Source organism: Rhea americana, unplaced genomic scaffold (genome assembly GCF_003343005.1).
Source record: "Rhea americana isolate MKP2758 unplaced genomic scaffold, rheAme1 scaffold_141, whole genome shotgun sequence".
Lineage (NCBI taxonomy): Eukaryota > Metazoa > Chordata > Aves > Rheiformes > Rheidae > Rhea > Rhea americana.
Genome location: NW_028185495.1, coordinates 69,925 through 86,456, shown reverse-complemented (window position 1 = coordinate 86,456; position 16,532 = coordinate 69,925).

The following is a 16,532-nucleotide window of genomic DNA, read 5'->3' as shown; positions in this document are numbered from 1 at the left end:
ATTCACCAGAAAAGCCTTGGTTATGTTTATAATGAAGGAGGTAAAAGACTTGTCTGACAGTCCGAGTGTGACTTCTGTCAACTGGCTTTTTTGCCTTATAAGAAGAAAAATAAATAAATAAATAAAATTGTCAGATGTCAAACAATTCTGACTTCGCAATAAATAAGCAAGAAGGTTATAACATAATAGGGAAAGAAAACAGATAATACACATTTATTCCATAAACTGAAGAATATGACTACATACAGACCATGTTTTTTTATGGTCTGTATGTGCCAGATCCATGTGCTATATAAAAAAGTACAATATGAATTACAAGACTATTGCGCTTTTACTTCATGATATTTGTACTGGAGTTTGTTCTTAAGGTTCAATTCCACCAGTTCCCCTCTGCCCCAGGGAACTGTAATACCAAAATGAACGTGGAATAGGACTGCTAAGATTATGCTGTTTGTGAGAACAGGTGAATCATCCTTCATGTGATGGTTGATAGGAACAGTAAAAAGAAAAGATGGATCCAACTGGAAAGAGCAACAAAAGATACTACTTCCTCTCTCTCAGAATGAGCTTTAATAGTAAAAAGGCAGAAAATATATAAGTGCAGTTTCACAAAAGGCCAAACAGAGAAAACAGCCTTGCMTGATGTCTGGAGAAGGAGCAGAATACAATTCCACAGCACTGTTACTGGTTAAGACAGCTTACGTGGGTAAATACCTTATATCTCTTTTTGGTAGCTACATAGAAGATCATATTTTACTATTATTTTATCAAGTTTGGGGATTTCTAGTCAGCTTCTTGTCAGATAAAACCTGAATCTATCCATTTGTGAGAAACATCTGTTTATAAGCCGGCTGAGACCTTTATGCAGCTATGTACGTATCTCCTAAAAATACTTCTAATTAAGGCATATAACAGTGCTCATTTTCTGCCTTTTTTTTTTTTTTTAAGCAGGCTTATTCTGCAAAATTAAAAGCTTGAAGGCATCCATTTGCCCAAGCACAGCAAAGACTGGTTASTGTCAGTTTTGCCAGTCCTCAGAGATTCTCCAATGAGTAGCCTCCCTCGTCCAAGCCCTGCACATGAACGAACCTTTAGGGCCTAAGTCTAACTTCCTCCTGTCCTGAATTTTCTGCCATTTCTTTTTCTGTTAACTATAAGGAGCCTTAATTCAAGTCTCCCTGGAGAATATGAACTATGACACAAACTTTTTAATGTGAACAAGTATTATTTTTGCTGTTATTATAGGCAAGCTTTTTAATTATTCATTTTAAGTAGTCCACACTGATCCAAAAGGTAAGGTGAGCTACACTGATGACCAGACTTCCCTGGTATCAGCTTTAACATACAGAATGATCTCACTCATTACAAGCAACCAGAAGTTAAAATTTTCCTTTGTTTGAAACCAGAGAGCTGTAGCATTCATTACAACCTTTCCAATGGCRTATGATTCAACATAGATATTGGCAGATATTTTATGAAAAAATACATACATACATACATACGTATGTATGTATGTATGTGTGTGTGTGTGTGTGTGCGCGCGCGCGCGTATGTGAGTGTATGTGTTAAGATAGACCACAAATTTTTTTTGGAAAGTGTTTATTCCATTTCCTCACRAGGGGTAAGGAGGAAAATCTCTCTCCTCCTTAGAAGAGCAGTAAGTCACTAACTCTTCTCATAGTTACCTGAGAGCTTAGATACCACATACTTTCTTTTGAGTAAGAATTAGAGGCTCATTTATCTTTGCAAACAGCCATCTTCATTAGCAGATACTTCTGCAGACCAGAAGAAGCTTCAATCCCTATAAAGTTTACAAAGCTTCGTTTTGTGATTATGCTAAAGCTCATAGAGAAAAAACTGTCTCACTAAATATCCACAAAGCATTATCACAGAGAAACGTATTGCTTCCCAATCTGCTACTTGATGTTTTCTTTATCTTGGCAATGTATAATTTTATTACCTAATAAATCAAATTTAAAAATTATGCCTTGCATTAGAAGCATTCCACTTGACAAATAGCTTTTAAATCTCCCTTATTCATTAAAGCATAGTATTTAGGAACACAATTCTCAAATGATCTGGGGTGGTGATCACAGCTGTTTATGGAATTTCAGTCACTAAAGAAYTCAGAATCATCTATCACCTACATTYGCTTTCTAAAAACATTTCAGAAGASAGCTAAGTTCAAGACCTGTAACAATATGTACCTGTTAGGTTGACATCTTGCTTCTAAAAGCCTCTTTGCGAAGTGTTTCCTTTGACTAAGTTTTTGAACAATACTATATTCTCACATAGAAAAGATACCACTCATCTAAATGAGAAAGAAACTACTAAACTAGCAAAAATAAACAAAATTAAATCTGTCAATCAACCATTTTAGGCTTAATAGCCTTGTCTTTGTTTCCTAACACTGAATCCATCTTCAGTAATACGTTGATCAGGTTCATACAAYTGTTCTCTGAAGAAAATTATTTGACTGTGATCCTAGGAAATGCTGCCAGTTCCACTGYGGAAGTGGAAGGACACATTGACAGCATGGTATAGATATCAGTTTTACTAGATTGCCACAAATACATCAGAATGAAAGGACTGACTGCTTCTCTTTATTCTTCTTTTCTCATTATTCACTCTATGCTTCTTCTGTAATTKAATTTACTCTCTCTGAATTTCCATATTTTGGTGAGGGCATTTTGTGAGTAGTTGAAACTTTTAAAGATCTGGAATATTATAAGAAGTCTCATGGATATGGTTCACTGAGCAATGGACTCATGGTAACAGAAAGCTTCACAATAAATACATTTTCCCACAATATTTTGCTCCTGCTTCTCCATTTGCAGAAATGGAAAAAGCTCTATTTAGGTACACATTGACTTGACTTTAAGTGCATTACTACAGCTATGCAGAATAATGGAATGGTGAAACACTACTTCCTTGAATGTCATTTCTGTCTCCATCTGATGCAGTTGCTTCCTGCCTTTAAATAAACCATTTTCACCATTCCATATCAAGTGAAAGGCAGGTAAGGTTGTTAATATTACTCTTACCTCTCTACTGGGCCACCTGCATAAACATATATGAGATCTCAAATGTATATGTATTAATTCCTGTTACTGYGTTTGTATTCCAGTTTACAGGGCAAGCTGATATGAAAGCTATAGAAGCAAGCAGCAGCACTGTAACATGGTATTAGAGCCATCTTTAGCATCATGAAGTGCATCAGGAAGGGACCTTCCTGAAATAATATGAGTTAACAGCAACCCTTTTTTCGAAGCAGTGCATGACTTAAGGCAGTTACATTTAGTTCCATGAGAGCTTTGCAAAAAGCAAGTTATTTGAACTGTCTACTGCATTGCTGCACGTCTCTGGGTCCCTTATATGACATTTCCCTTAATAAAACTCTTCTCACAGATAAAGCCACGAGTAATAAAGAGCTATCTCAGTTCAGACTTCTCTCTCTTAGAAAGGCTGTAGTGAGAAGCAATTTTCACCCAAGCCAGATCATGATACAGAGGGTATACTGAAAACCTTCTCCTTTTCATTTAACTGTACTCTCATCTTCACTTTTAACCTTCCCTCGAACTCTGGCAGCTCTCAAAGATACAGCAGGGCAACGCAAATGCCTGTATTACTGGTAAACACAGAACCACAGTCATTTCCTCGAGGCCATATTCCCCCACTGCCTGTGCTGCCTTGGCCCTGAAGCACCTTCAGGGATACCATAGCTTCGCTGGCCTTCCCTACCGTGCTTTCAGGACATGCTATCACAAGCCTGGGTGACCTGACAAACCGATGCCCTTGAAGACTCTGTCAAGGCTGCCCAAGGCTAGCTACATGTAACCCCTGAGGCAAAGACCCAGCCCACTCTTATGTCTCAAATATCCACCAAATTATCTATGGCATAGTGTTTCAGAAACATCGCAGCTTAGAAAGGGCATACCTTTGTCGCACTCACATCTGCACTGCATGCATTGCCACTGCAGCACCATCATGCGCACAGCAGGAGAGGATCCTGGGCCACTGAGAGCATGTGTGAGCTGTCACTGCAGAAGACTGCGCACAGCCACGTGAGTGGTTGCCTCACCCCCACAGTGACAAGTGAAGAGTCTCAAAGCAACCCAGATCTGTTTGCCCGATAATATGGCAGGGCTAACATCACCACCACCAAACTGATCCCAGTGCAACTACACCAGCGAGCGCCGTGTGTGTGCATGCCTAGCACCATGCTTTTCCCTCCATAGCCAGTCCTTACAGCTGTGGCTTCACCTTCAACCAAGCAACTATTAGATGGAAGAAACTGTACAGCCAGCAGTGTGTGTACTTGTGGACTAGAACATTTTGGAGGCACTGTGTAGTTTTGCAGCGTACSACTAAGACAGTAGCCAGTGTTGCACAACTATCATTAGGGCCTGTCACTTAAACCTAAAAGAACAGTGTAGCACCATTACTAAATTCAGTCTTGCAAGCCTTTTCTGGTGAGCACACCGTTTGGTGACTTACTCTTTCTTCCCTTGTCATTTCCACAGTATGCACCTCTCAAGCAAAGCAAGATACACTGGCAGGACAGAGCTGCTGGGTCTACCCTAGGGCAGTTATGCTGGTCACAGATGATGGTAACTCTAAGTTTGTCGTGGTTATCATAAAGACAATCATCCCAGCAAAGTTTGCCTTATAGACTTGGTTACATCTCTGCTAGCAACTTTCACTATGGCTTTATAATGTTAGTATGAGCTTATTATATGTACTAAATGACTTTCATGGACCAAACTGGTACATGAATAAAATATGCAAGGCTAAGTCTTCTGCAGCAGAACCAAATCCCATCATTACACTGCTGACCATATTAAAGATTTGCAAAATAACCAGTTTTGTAATCTCCAAGAAGAAGATGGATTTGGACACCTCTATATACCTATTCTACTAGACATCTTCTAGCAAAGGACCTTTTAGAACAAAGTGCCATATCATGTTGTCAGGGCCTGTCATTTCCTTTGATCCACTGTGGCTGCTTTTTCCTAATCAGGACAGCTGCAGCGTCTTGCTAACTATGGATCAGGTTATGACAAGTTGCAGATAACATTTATTTGAAGGACAGAGAGACTGGCATGTTGTCAGGATGCAGTGTTCACAAGGAAGACTAAAAATCCATTCAGTAGCTAATATATTTACCGTGTTGCAAGTCTTAATCTCTTTTACCTAAAGATACAGACATTTTGTAAGAATTTACTAAAAAAGGGTGAGAAAAAATATTTTCCTCCAGCATGGGAAAAGTACTCTTCCTAAGCTTTCAAAGATCCATAAAAGCAGAACTTTTATATGGAGGGGTGGTCATGGAGGGGGAATATTGTTATTCAGCAGCATTGGGGTTTTCTTTCACTTGTTTATTTTCTGTTTTTTATTATATTTTGTTTTTGTTTCATATCATAAGATCTATGAAGCCAGTTCAATCTCAGTGGAATTTCCCCTCCTCTGTGGATGTACATTACTTCCTTAATTTAGTGTGATGTTTGACATGAAACAAATATTTAATATGATGAATAAAACATTGCTTGAAGAGGAAAAAATAAATGTAGGACACCATTCAAACATGTCCTTTCTTCTAGAACAACTGCTCTTAGGAAACACAGTGCAGTTTAAGCAGTTTTAGATTTGTAGATAGGAGCGGGTACTTGCTTCAAATCTTGCGCAGGGTTTATTGGGATCTGCTCTGTTACAAAGATGTATAATAAAATCTCATCAATGGCACTTAGCAAGATATAATAATTGCTCATATTTTCAAAATGGTAATCTATTTAAAATACRAAAAAGACTTACTAATTAAGGAAGCAATTTATTTTGTCTTCAAGAACTAGCATTTAACCTAGTTGAATTTAGCTTAATGTCTCTATGTCRGTTTATTTTTTGCCCAGGAAAATTATTTAATGGAAAATTTTCAAAGAATCAATGTCATTCGATTAACAACAGAATCCTRACTTACACTGACATGATTTTATTTAGCCTTGCAATTTGCTGYTTCTTCTTTTGTAATTAAACCTATATATTTTATCTCCATTAAGCCGTAAATTTTAAAATTGTCTGCCTGTCATTTATACAACAAACAAGAYACATTTCATTTCTAGATAATTACTCCATGCTTTGGGAAACTGAATCTGAAGGCAAAGAGAGTTTAGAAACTTTAGCACAGCAATAATTGCAATGAAAYTCAATGCCTGCAATGTTGCTTTCCTAACACAAAATGGAATTTATACATATCATTAAAGACGACCTGGTGTTTTTCCTCTTGAATTCCTGAGCTAACAAAACTCAACAGAGTTTACTAACAAAACTCAACTCAACAACCCTATCTCTGCCTGTAACTCCTACCTGTCTTATCTACAGATGGTTTCACGGTTCTTTCTCAGCAGTCTGAGGCCAGCTGGGCCATGTCAGATCTGGGCCCTGCTTCCACGGTACTTGGGCAGCTGAACTCCCTAGAAAGCAGGAAGCCTATAACGGAGGTTAGAGAGCCACTATCATTTACACTTTCAATCCCATAGAATTAGTAGGAATGTACATTCTTGGCCTGGTTCGAGGTCAAATCATGAGTAAATAAGACAGAAGAAACCTAATGTGCTGCCAAACTGAGAATTAAATGGAAGGAATCAAATAAATATAAGCTTTTCAGGTACTCACATAACTCAAAACATGACCATCTTCTAATCTAGAAGAATCCACCAACATCTAATTCTATAACCACTCCTGTCATCCCACTAACCTTCCGTTAGTATGAAAGTTACTGCGATATGCTGTCACTGAGAAGATAGCCAGCACTGAGAGGGAAGGAAGTTGACAGAACTGGGATTATCTCTGCCACTTTTATTCAGTCTCCTTGTGAATGCATTGCATACTATCACAAAACAAATTTCCCATAAATGACTTTGTTCATGCAGCGCACTGCCTGGTGGAGGCAGAATGAGAAGAGAATGCTGTCTACAGAATCCTGCTTCATTTGTTGTAATTTGGAAGGTAAAAAAAGAAGGGAAATAATTGCAAGTGTAATCTCATGATTTAGGCAACTGCAAGTATTCTGAAGAACTGTATTTTAGCCTTATTTCTGCCATAAGGTATCAGTAAATGAMACAGCGTATGACTTGTTTAAAATAAATATATCACAAATGTTCATTCTAAGTGTGTAATGTTCTTTGTACCCTAAAAAATATATTATTTGTCTAAATGACTGAGATAATAATATTTCACCCTCAAATATTTTGCTCTTTCACTTCCCTACACAGAAACGAGTGTATTTTATGAGCAGAAAAAGTGGAAAGTGTCAAAACAGATATTCTCTTTCTAACTCAGCTTCACCCCTTTCACCCAGGAAATAATCAGGAATATTTTTAAAGATCTACAAATAAATGAGTGAGTAAAAATTACTTAGGCACGTTACTCCTCTACAGAAAAACTCTCATTTTAATAGTGATCAGTTCCCAGATATAAAGGCTTGGGAGGGAGGACGAGATCACTATGAAAAATATTTTARCTTAAAACTTAAAAAAAGAATTGGAAGCATTTTCTACTGACAGTCACAAATGTAGTAGATGTATTTGGCAACAGTTGAAGTAGGGAAGCAAGAGAGTTTAATATGTTCAAAGTTAAACAGAAAATTAACATCCATTTGGTCTAGCRTTACTTGAAAAATGCTATCATTAATATTCTCCTCCAATTCCTAGCTAACAAGTAATTTTAAGTTCTTCCGAAACCTCTCTGAAACTCTTTTGATAGAATGAGTTAGCATTCTCTCTAGCATTTCAGAAGCCAAACAGAAATGACTGTTTCAACTTAATATACTATCTATTGAAGCAGTCACTCAAAAATGTGTTTATAATCCCAAGAATCTGATACCGGATCAATAGGATTATGACTTTCATGTCCAAAAGCTGCTATGTCAAATCAATGGCTTAAACAACATATTTGAGTGACAACTTAACAGAAAAGAAATTCAATATCACTATGGCACAATTACAGACTCTTAAACCAGCAATGCAGAAGAATCCTGCTCTTCTTCATGAATAAAGAAAATCTTTTATAATGWCTAAGAGCAATCAGATCCCATTCATTTACATGTTAGTTGATGGGCAAACACRAGAAAAATCAGAAGGTAGAGAGCCTGAAAATTTGAAACATAGAGTCCGATGGAATCTGATGGGTCTTATGGGCTAAAAGTCGAATTTGTGATTGATGGCTGAGACCAGAGAACAGTCCATCACACTTGCAGGAAATGGGATACACCAAAGGAGACTTTTGTCCAAGCAGAAGGCAGACAAAGGGCTGCAGTGTCAAAATGGAAAGAAGAGTTTGTGCCTCAGCAGTTTCCCGAGCATACCTCCACTCCACTATGAAAGGTCAGAGACACTTTCAAGTTAGGTGCTCAACACCAAGGAATGCTTTATGATGTGAGTCTTAACCGTTCCCAGTGAATCTTCTCTACTGGTGGAAATGGGATGGTCAAGCCCTGAGTAAATGCATGTGGAAAGAGAGGTTGTTAAATAAAACTTGTCGTGAAAATTTGCTACAACAATGCACCTGAGACAAATGTTTTCAAACTCTTAGTTTGATATTTTGCCTGGATTTAAGTCAGAAATAATTCTGCAGTATATATGTGAAAATAAGTGATCTGAAATTCTGAGTATGGATCATAGTTTAGCCTCATTACCAAACTCCTTGCCTGTTCATAATGTTTTTGTACTAATGACTGCAATTGCCTGTGTGAAAGAGTCATACTAGGAAAGTTTTTAAACGGGATAAAACTTTGTCTGTTTCTGAAATAAATTAATGGGTAAACTCTCTCCCAGTGCAATGTTTATTAGATGCTTTAGGTCTCTCTCATTTTTAAAATGCAGGCTTTGAAGATGGAGTTACATGTTTTTCTGTTCTGAAGTAAAGTAAAGAAGGATATACTTCTCCTTCTGTCTCTTTTCTTCAATTCTTTTAGGTATGTCCTGAAAATCTCTACTATGAGGGCAAGCTGTCTTTGTGGACAGCCACCTACAGTTCTTCAGATCAGTTTGTGAATCTCTGATAGAAGATGTAGAGGAAATCCATTAAATCACTAAGTGCGAGCTGGTAAATATGGGGATGAGGGAAGAAGGAAATAGATTTTGATTTTGGAGAAGGAATACCATACTATGTATAAAAGATGTAGCTGATATACTTTTTGTATTGATGTGCACTGTGATTCATGTAATTAAAGGTCAATCTTTTAGGCATAAGTTGCCAGGCCAGAATTTTAGTAGGTAAGATCTTATGCTTGCTTGTCATTACCACGGACATGAAGGTCTTGATTCAGTAACTTATAATTACTGATTACTTGTGATTATGAACCTCAAACCTAACTTTGCACCCATAAACTGAATGTGAAAGTTTCAGTATATCGATGTATATTGTATATTGATGACATGATAATAGCTTATCAAATTCCATATTTAACTGAAATATCATTAACTCCTGACTATAATACAATAGAAAATTTATACACAAAAAATGCTGACAACATCATGATTTGAAACTTGAGGTTCTGAACTAGAACCTTCCTGAAAGAAATATTACACATTACAAGTCTTATTTTACAAATATATCTTTCCAAAAGAATTATGAAAAATTGTATTTTTTGAGCTATTCAGTAAGCACACTGAACTATGTTGTCTTTGGATAGCTCATAAAATAGGAGAGTGAATGTGAAGAAAAAGCCAATGATAAATTATAGCTTGAGAATGAGTAATAGTTTAATACATGATGTATATGTGCAATCATTAWTAGAGTTTCATAAAATATTGGTCATGCATGGCTTATGTTTTATTTAAAATATGATACATATTTTAAAATGCATACTTGCGCCTCCAGTTTTAAGAAGAGATAATTATTTGTTTAGGGAAGCGCACAAGCTTATGGACTTGAAGTAACAGCTTTAATGACCAACTGATTTCTCCCATATCTTAAACAAAGTTTCAAAGACGCAATACTGTAAACACTAGAATAAGTATTTTGTAAGATCTGGTTGGTCTCATTCTGGGAAGTTCTCAAGGGGCTACTTCATACAATGAATTGTTGCTATTACTTTAAGGGACTCCAGATAGTACCTAATGTTAGATCAACTAACCGTGCACAAAAAGCAGATACAAGTTATGTACAAAAATATCTATTTCTACTTTTTTTCCAGAAAACTGTTAAAATAGCATGGATGCTTTTTAACTTCAGCTATCCTAAGAAAGAGCAGAAGGGGTTACTGTATTTTTTTAAAATTTTCCTACCAGTCTGGCTTCATGTGTTACACATCTCATTTTCATGAATGTCCTTAGGGAACAAAAGTCAGACAGCGTTACTGAAACATATTTCAGCAAAATAAAGCAATATAATACAGGACATTCAACCTGAAACAGGGAAGAATGAAAATGAATGATCATAATTTCATACACTGACAAGGCTTTTCAAGATAAACTATGAAAAGTTTCTTAAAAAACAAGTAATATTTCAACATAACAGGTAGTTTATTCCAGCTGTTGGCAATGCCCTGTTTAAGTTTGTCTCCATAGGTAAATTTTAGACTGAGACTCTTTATAGGATCATTTCCAATCTGCATTGAAAAAGTGAATATAAAACCATGGGTACAGAAATATGCTTATGTTTATTCAGTGTAATAAACAAGCCATATAAGCAAATCAACTTGGAATGATTGTACGGCAAATTCAGCACACACTTTTGTGCCTTTGGTAGTCAGAACCCCAATACAATATCTCCTAACAATTATTAACTAATCAATGTCCATGATATCCGGTGAAGCGCAAAGGACACGTTACACTTCAACAACAGCATTCATTACTTTGCAGAGCGCCCTCCCTCCGGCTCTCGCAGTATTGCAGAGTTAGGAGAGGGGCCTTTGAAATTCAGAACTGGGATATCCTGGATTTTTCCCAAAACAGTCACTCATAAACGATAAAAGCAATCTCAGGTTTCATAACTGATACCTCTTCTTGTGCAGCTGCCATAAAAAGAATAAACATATTTAAGCAGATTGTTGGCTTGTAAACTATTCTGACTCTAGCACACTGACATTGTCAGCTACGCGCAGGACAAGAAGCAGATGATCTGAGATCCTTTGGTTATAGAGCTCTTTTTTTTTTCTTCTTAAAGGATAAGATGTTAACTAGGCCTTGCTGCCAAACTGACAATAATATCAGGTATCTTCCCAAACAGTAGCCTGCCAAGCAATCCATGTGTCTGTACCTGAAAATTTAACTGTACAAGCTGCACACAGATACTGAGAGCAGGAAAGAGTCAGGTATTGCAGCCCTGGGCCTGTATTGCTGATTCTTAGCCTAGCAGGGATACAGTGCTAACAYCATGTTTGCAAAACATTAGTCTGCATGTGCTATGGCTATCTAAAMCCATACCCAAAATTTCTATAGCCAAGACCACTGATTTATTTAAATGACTGTCCCCTTAAAAATTTCTCTAAAAAATGAAAACAGMATCCAGCACTTACAGAAATGGAAAATACACCACTTGCTAGGAGTGACTACATTCATTCATTCAACCAGTCAACTATTTTCTTAATCTCTAGCAGTGTTCACATTTTGCTCAGTGAGGAAACCATAAAGAGATGCTTAAAGATAATACTCTTCTCAATGCCCAAACTTATGAGACATAAAAGTATCCTCTTCCCCAGCTCATGTGAAACTGAGTTTCACGTCAGTTACAAGCCATTATAATTAATCAGTGGAACGCTGATTATTCTGTCATACAAAAAGTACAGTTTCCTGGTGCTAGAAAGAATGAATAATAGGGGAGAAGGATGGATAAATTTCCAGCACTGTTCCACATACCTACTAAAGAAGGACTATAACTGAAGCCCAGCTAAATCCTTTCCAAAGACCAGTTTTAGTTTGAAACGCTGGCAGTTACAGTCTACCTATTTGGGAACTGCAGTCCAATGAACACGTATATCCATACCTTTTTCTTGCCTGGTGGTTTGTCTAAAGAGATTTACTTGTAATGCTCCAGTTAAGGAAAATAAATTTCAATTTTGGCTTATATCCTTCATGTCTAAAGTACTGTATTCCAAGGTTATAAGGCATCACTCGTGACCACTTACAATATTTCATTTCCACATAGCTAGTTTATTACTCCTTGCACCAGTTTGATCTTTGACAAACGGAAATTGAGTGACTTGTTTCAGAAAGAGTAATACAAAACCAAGAAATGCGCTACCCCTATCATCCCTCATGTTAATAATGAAAGCTAATATACTTACAGAGATTCTTAACCTTCTACTATTTGCTATCATTTCCCATCTAGAGATCTCCCYGTCATGCATGATGCTTACAAAATAACAAGAATCTTTTATTTCATTAGAAATAAAAATGTTGTAATGAAATTCTGGAAGGCTCTCTGATAGTTTCACCCTGTATGCGAGGAATCTTAATCTTAAAACTCTTAAAAATGTGACAGGATTCAGAAGCTTTATAAAATGTCAAAACAGTCAACAAACTGTGATTCTGCTATTGTGCTTGATGACAGCACAATGATCCTATATTGAAAACTAACAAAAGTTTTCACTAGGTAAGATGTTAGAAGGATGAAGGGTTTGCTTCATTTACTAGAACAGCACACATAATATGACTAAGAGGATGGAGTCCTGCCTGTCAGTTCATGCACCACAAAATTAAAGGTATCAGTATGCTATGGTCATATGACAACCCCCTTAATTATACCACAATATAGATATTTCTGAAATAATGATTGGATGCATAGTCAGTGTAAATAAAAAATATAGGATGAATTTATAGTTTAGCTTGTGATTCATTCATATCCATTCTTAATTTCCACAAACAGTGTGGAAAAATGATTTTTAGATGGTGACAGATTCATAATTTGCTTGTAGGTGTTGTTAGACACATAGCCTACCTAGTCTATGACATGCTCTGAACATTTTGTCTGCCTGATTTTGGCTATATGCTGTGGAAACAGGTGTCTGCCTGTCAGATTAGTCACATTGTCTATATAACAATATTAATCATGCAAAGCTTAAAAACAAAGACAGGAGAATCTTTAATATTTGAAGTAAAAAGCATTCTTGCATTAAACAAATGTATTTTTTAAAGGGAGACTCTCATTAGCTATAATTTCAACTGCATTTAGATTATTAGGCTATCAAAATAATATAATTATTTCTACAGCCAGCTGGAGGCAAGGCAGAATAAGTGGGTGCTGAAGCGGATAAGCAGATTAACAGGGGTAGCTGTATAGTCAAGGACTTTCTCTCTTGATCCCTTACACATCTGCTCAGCAACAGAACAGCAAGCCCAGCTGGAAAGGCTCTCTTTCTTTGCTGCTCTTCCCTCCTGTCTCCCCTATTTTACTCAAGTGTCTGGCCCCTTAGTCTGTTTAGCTTATAAAGCTGAGAAGCCTTGAGCCACTTCAAAAAATTAAATGYGTTTTCCAACGGAATTGTCCGTGAGCATTTTTATTTATCAACTAGCTATCAATAGACGACAGGCTGATGTATCAACAGTCCTTCSCTCCATTGTCACTAGCCTAGCCAATCTTTGAATGCACAGGACACAATTATCTCTCTCCTTTTTTTTTCATATAATCTGGTTGTTTTCCAAGAGAATTAATATGATCACACTCATCAAGGGTGATGTAACTTGGCACAGATCTGGCCAGGTATGAGATGTCAAAGCAGTACATCTTTACATTATAAAATTAACAAATCAGGAAATGTAAGAAAAACAATACTGCCAAAATCCCACTGTCTGCTTATTTCCTGATTGCAGGTAATTCTAATACCARTTTTGCCCCTGCACATATTTGAGGACACAGTGCATGTCACTTGGTCATCTAAATACAACAAATCAGGCTGTTACACATGTAAATAACATCAATTATAGGCATCAAAATGAATCCAGGTTTATATCCAAATGTCTTAGTCTCTCCTAACTCATACCTAGCATGTCAAATCTATTTTGTATTGCAAAAAGAATACAGTACATTGCAATGCACTAGAGTTAATTTCCTAACCATGACAAAGCTCACTTGATGTATATACCTAATGACTGTAATTATCTAAACAGCTAGGGTCAASTGGTAAGTCTAACATTCTGGTAAAAATAAAGTTGTTTATAGGTTGCCTGTCACAGATGATAAATTGTTGTGTTTCTTTTATCTCTCCCTCTGCTCATCTCTCTTATTATTTATTTATTCCTTTCTTTTTCTCCCTTAAATACTGTYAAAGGAAACACTGTAATTTTGTACATAGAGAGGGTCTCTCTTGTTCACTGGAACCCCTAGGAGTCTTTCTGTGGTAAACATTAAGAACTTAATCCACTTATCAACATAATATTGGTAATTAAATGGGAAAAGGGATCTTCACTTTTTTTTTCCATTTGAGAACCTTTCATGTGTCGATTACAGGAGAAAATCCCTAATCATATTTTTGGAGCAAAAGAGGAGCTCTCATTCCCTTTTCCCGTATTGCATTTACTAGTCATTAGGAGCTCACTGTATAGTTTATGCTGCAGAGATGAAATCAAGCTGGCTCTGTGTTTCCTGAAACTGGCATCAAAACTACTGGGGAGATACACTTCAGCCAGTGTGCACAGACCAGCCAGTAAAGCCCAAAGGAGAGGCAAGGCTTACGAGGCCATTGCCTAAATACTGTTTTATTACCTCCAGATTGGAACTGCTAGTTTATATGGTGTTGCATCTTGTTTATCTGTACATCAGCATCCAAATCCCTCCATGGCTATAACTTCTATTTATTAGGTCAAAACACTGACACACTCAGCCTGACTGGTCAAATTTGCCCAGTATGCAATATTCACAATAGTATACTAAGAAATGACTTAATAACAGTAACTGTATTTACAGAAATTATGCCTTCCTAGCTAATTGCCATGAAGGCATACATTGCAAAGTCCTTAGTGAAAACATGCTTTTCCAAATGGAATAACACAGAAATTGCTAAAATTTGAAATAACCATTAAAGATGTTATATTCTTGTTGGTATAGAAACAGAGTGGTAATTGAAAGCAGAGAAGAAATCATGTTTCCTCTGTCTGCTCTTTCAAGTAAACACCTTCAAATCAGCAAAAGTGAAATGGTGTGGTTGTAAGAACARAAGAAACATATAAAATGTAAGCAAGCCAAGAAAATGACTACTTTTTATCCATTCCAGGGAAATCATGGATGTAAAATAGATTTCTAKGGGCTACATTATACATTTCCTAATAAAAAAGTGAACATTTTTGAGTCCTTATTGGAAAGTGGAAATAATTAATAGTAAAAGATGCAGTTTATGATTTTTTATCCCTAAATATAACCTAAATCAGAAAGGAATACGTTTCTGCTGAAAGAACTGGGTAAGTGACGGAAGCATTCACAGAGGGATTATATTGACGATTTCATAACTGGGAATATGAGAAAGTCAGAATGAGTACAAAGAAAAACTTCAATATGGAATTTCCAAAAAAATAATCCTTCCTGCCCTTGCWGCCTTTGAATAAAATTCTGACTAGTCCATACTATATCATTCCTGTATTTCATCTTTAAGTCGCCAAGTCAGTTTGGCAAGTTTATCTGTACTGTTGCATTAACTACTTCATTCTGTGATCCTGATGGTGATGTTTCTTCACATTTTCCTCATATGCTTAGTTGTTCAAAGATCTTCCCCCCAAAATGACAGATCTGTCGGAGCACCTGGAGTACATGAAAGGAGTTATTTTTGATATACAGGTTAATTTCTGAGATCTGCCTGAAGTATAAAGGACCACAGTGAAAAATACCAAGCTTGAAAATAATCAGCTACACAGGTCTGCCACACAGGAAGGCAAACATTTTGTGTCTTCTAAGTGTCAATTCAAATATTTGCTACTTTTTCCCAAAATGTATGTCTGTGTCACAGAATCCTTGTAAAACCCAGAGGTGAAACATCCCCAGAAGCAGTGAYAGACCAGCTTTTCAAAGACCTTTTCTACACTTCATGCATGTCGCAGACCTGAACCTCTGACTGGCCCATCCTACCTCCTGTATTTCACAGCTGTGAATACCACTTCTCCTAACCAAGACATATACTAGCTAGATGAGGCTTCTCCTCTAGTCATTTGAACAGAGTAAGACAAACTCTGTAGTTACAGCTGCTGCAGAGAAAGAACAGTGGCAGTCACAGATCAGCATCAGTAGCGGTTCAGAGCTCTTTGAAGGAGTCACGGTACAGGCAAGGCAAATCCAGCTGTCACAATTTACCCTGATTCCCAAGTAGCAGCAGAAAAATTCTATCACCAGATCTAACAGGGTAAAAAAAAAACTACAGAAGGGGCTTTCTGCAGAATTAACAGTGAGGATCCTTATTTGGAAATAATTCAAAAACAGAGACAAAGAGTAGCAGCTAATAGTTGTCTCAGTGGTGAAAAGTCACTGGTGGACTCTTTATGTTATTCAGTTACCTAYAAATGATCTCAGAAAAGGAAAAAAATAATGAGGTGAGTTATTCAGCATAGCCA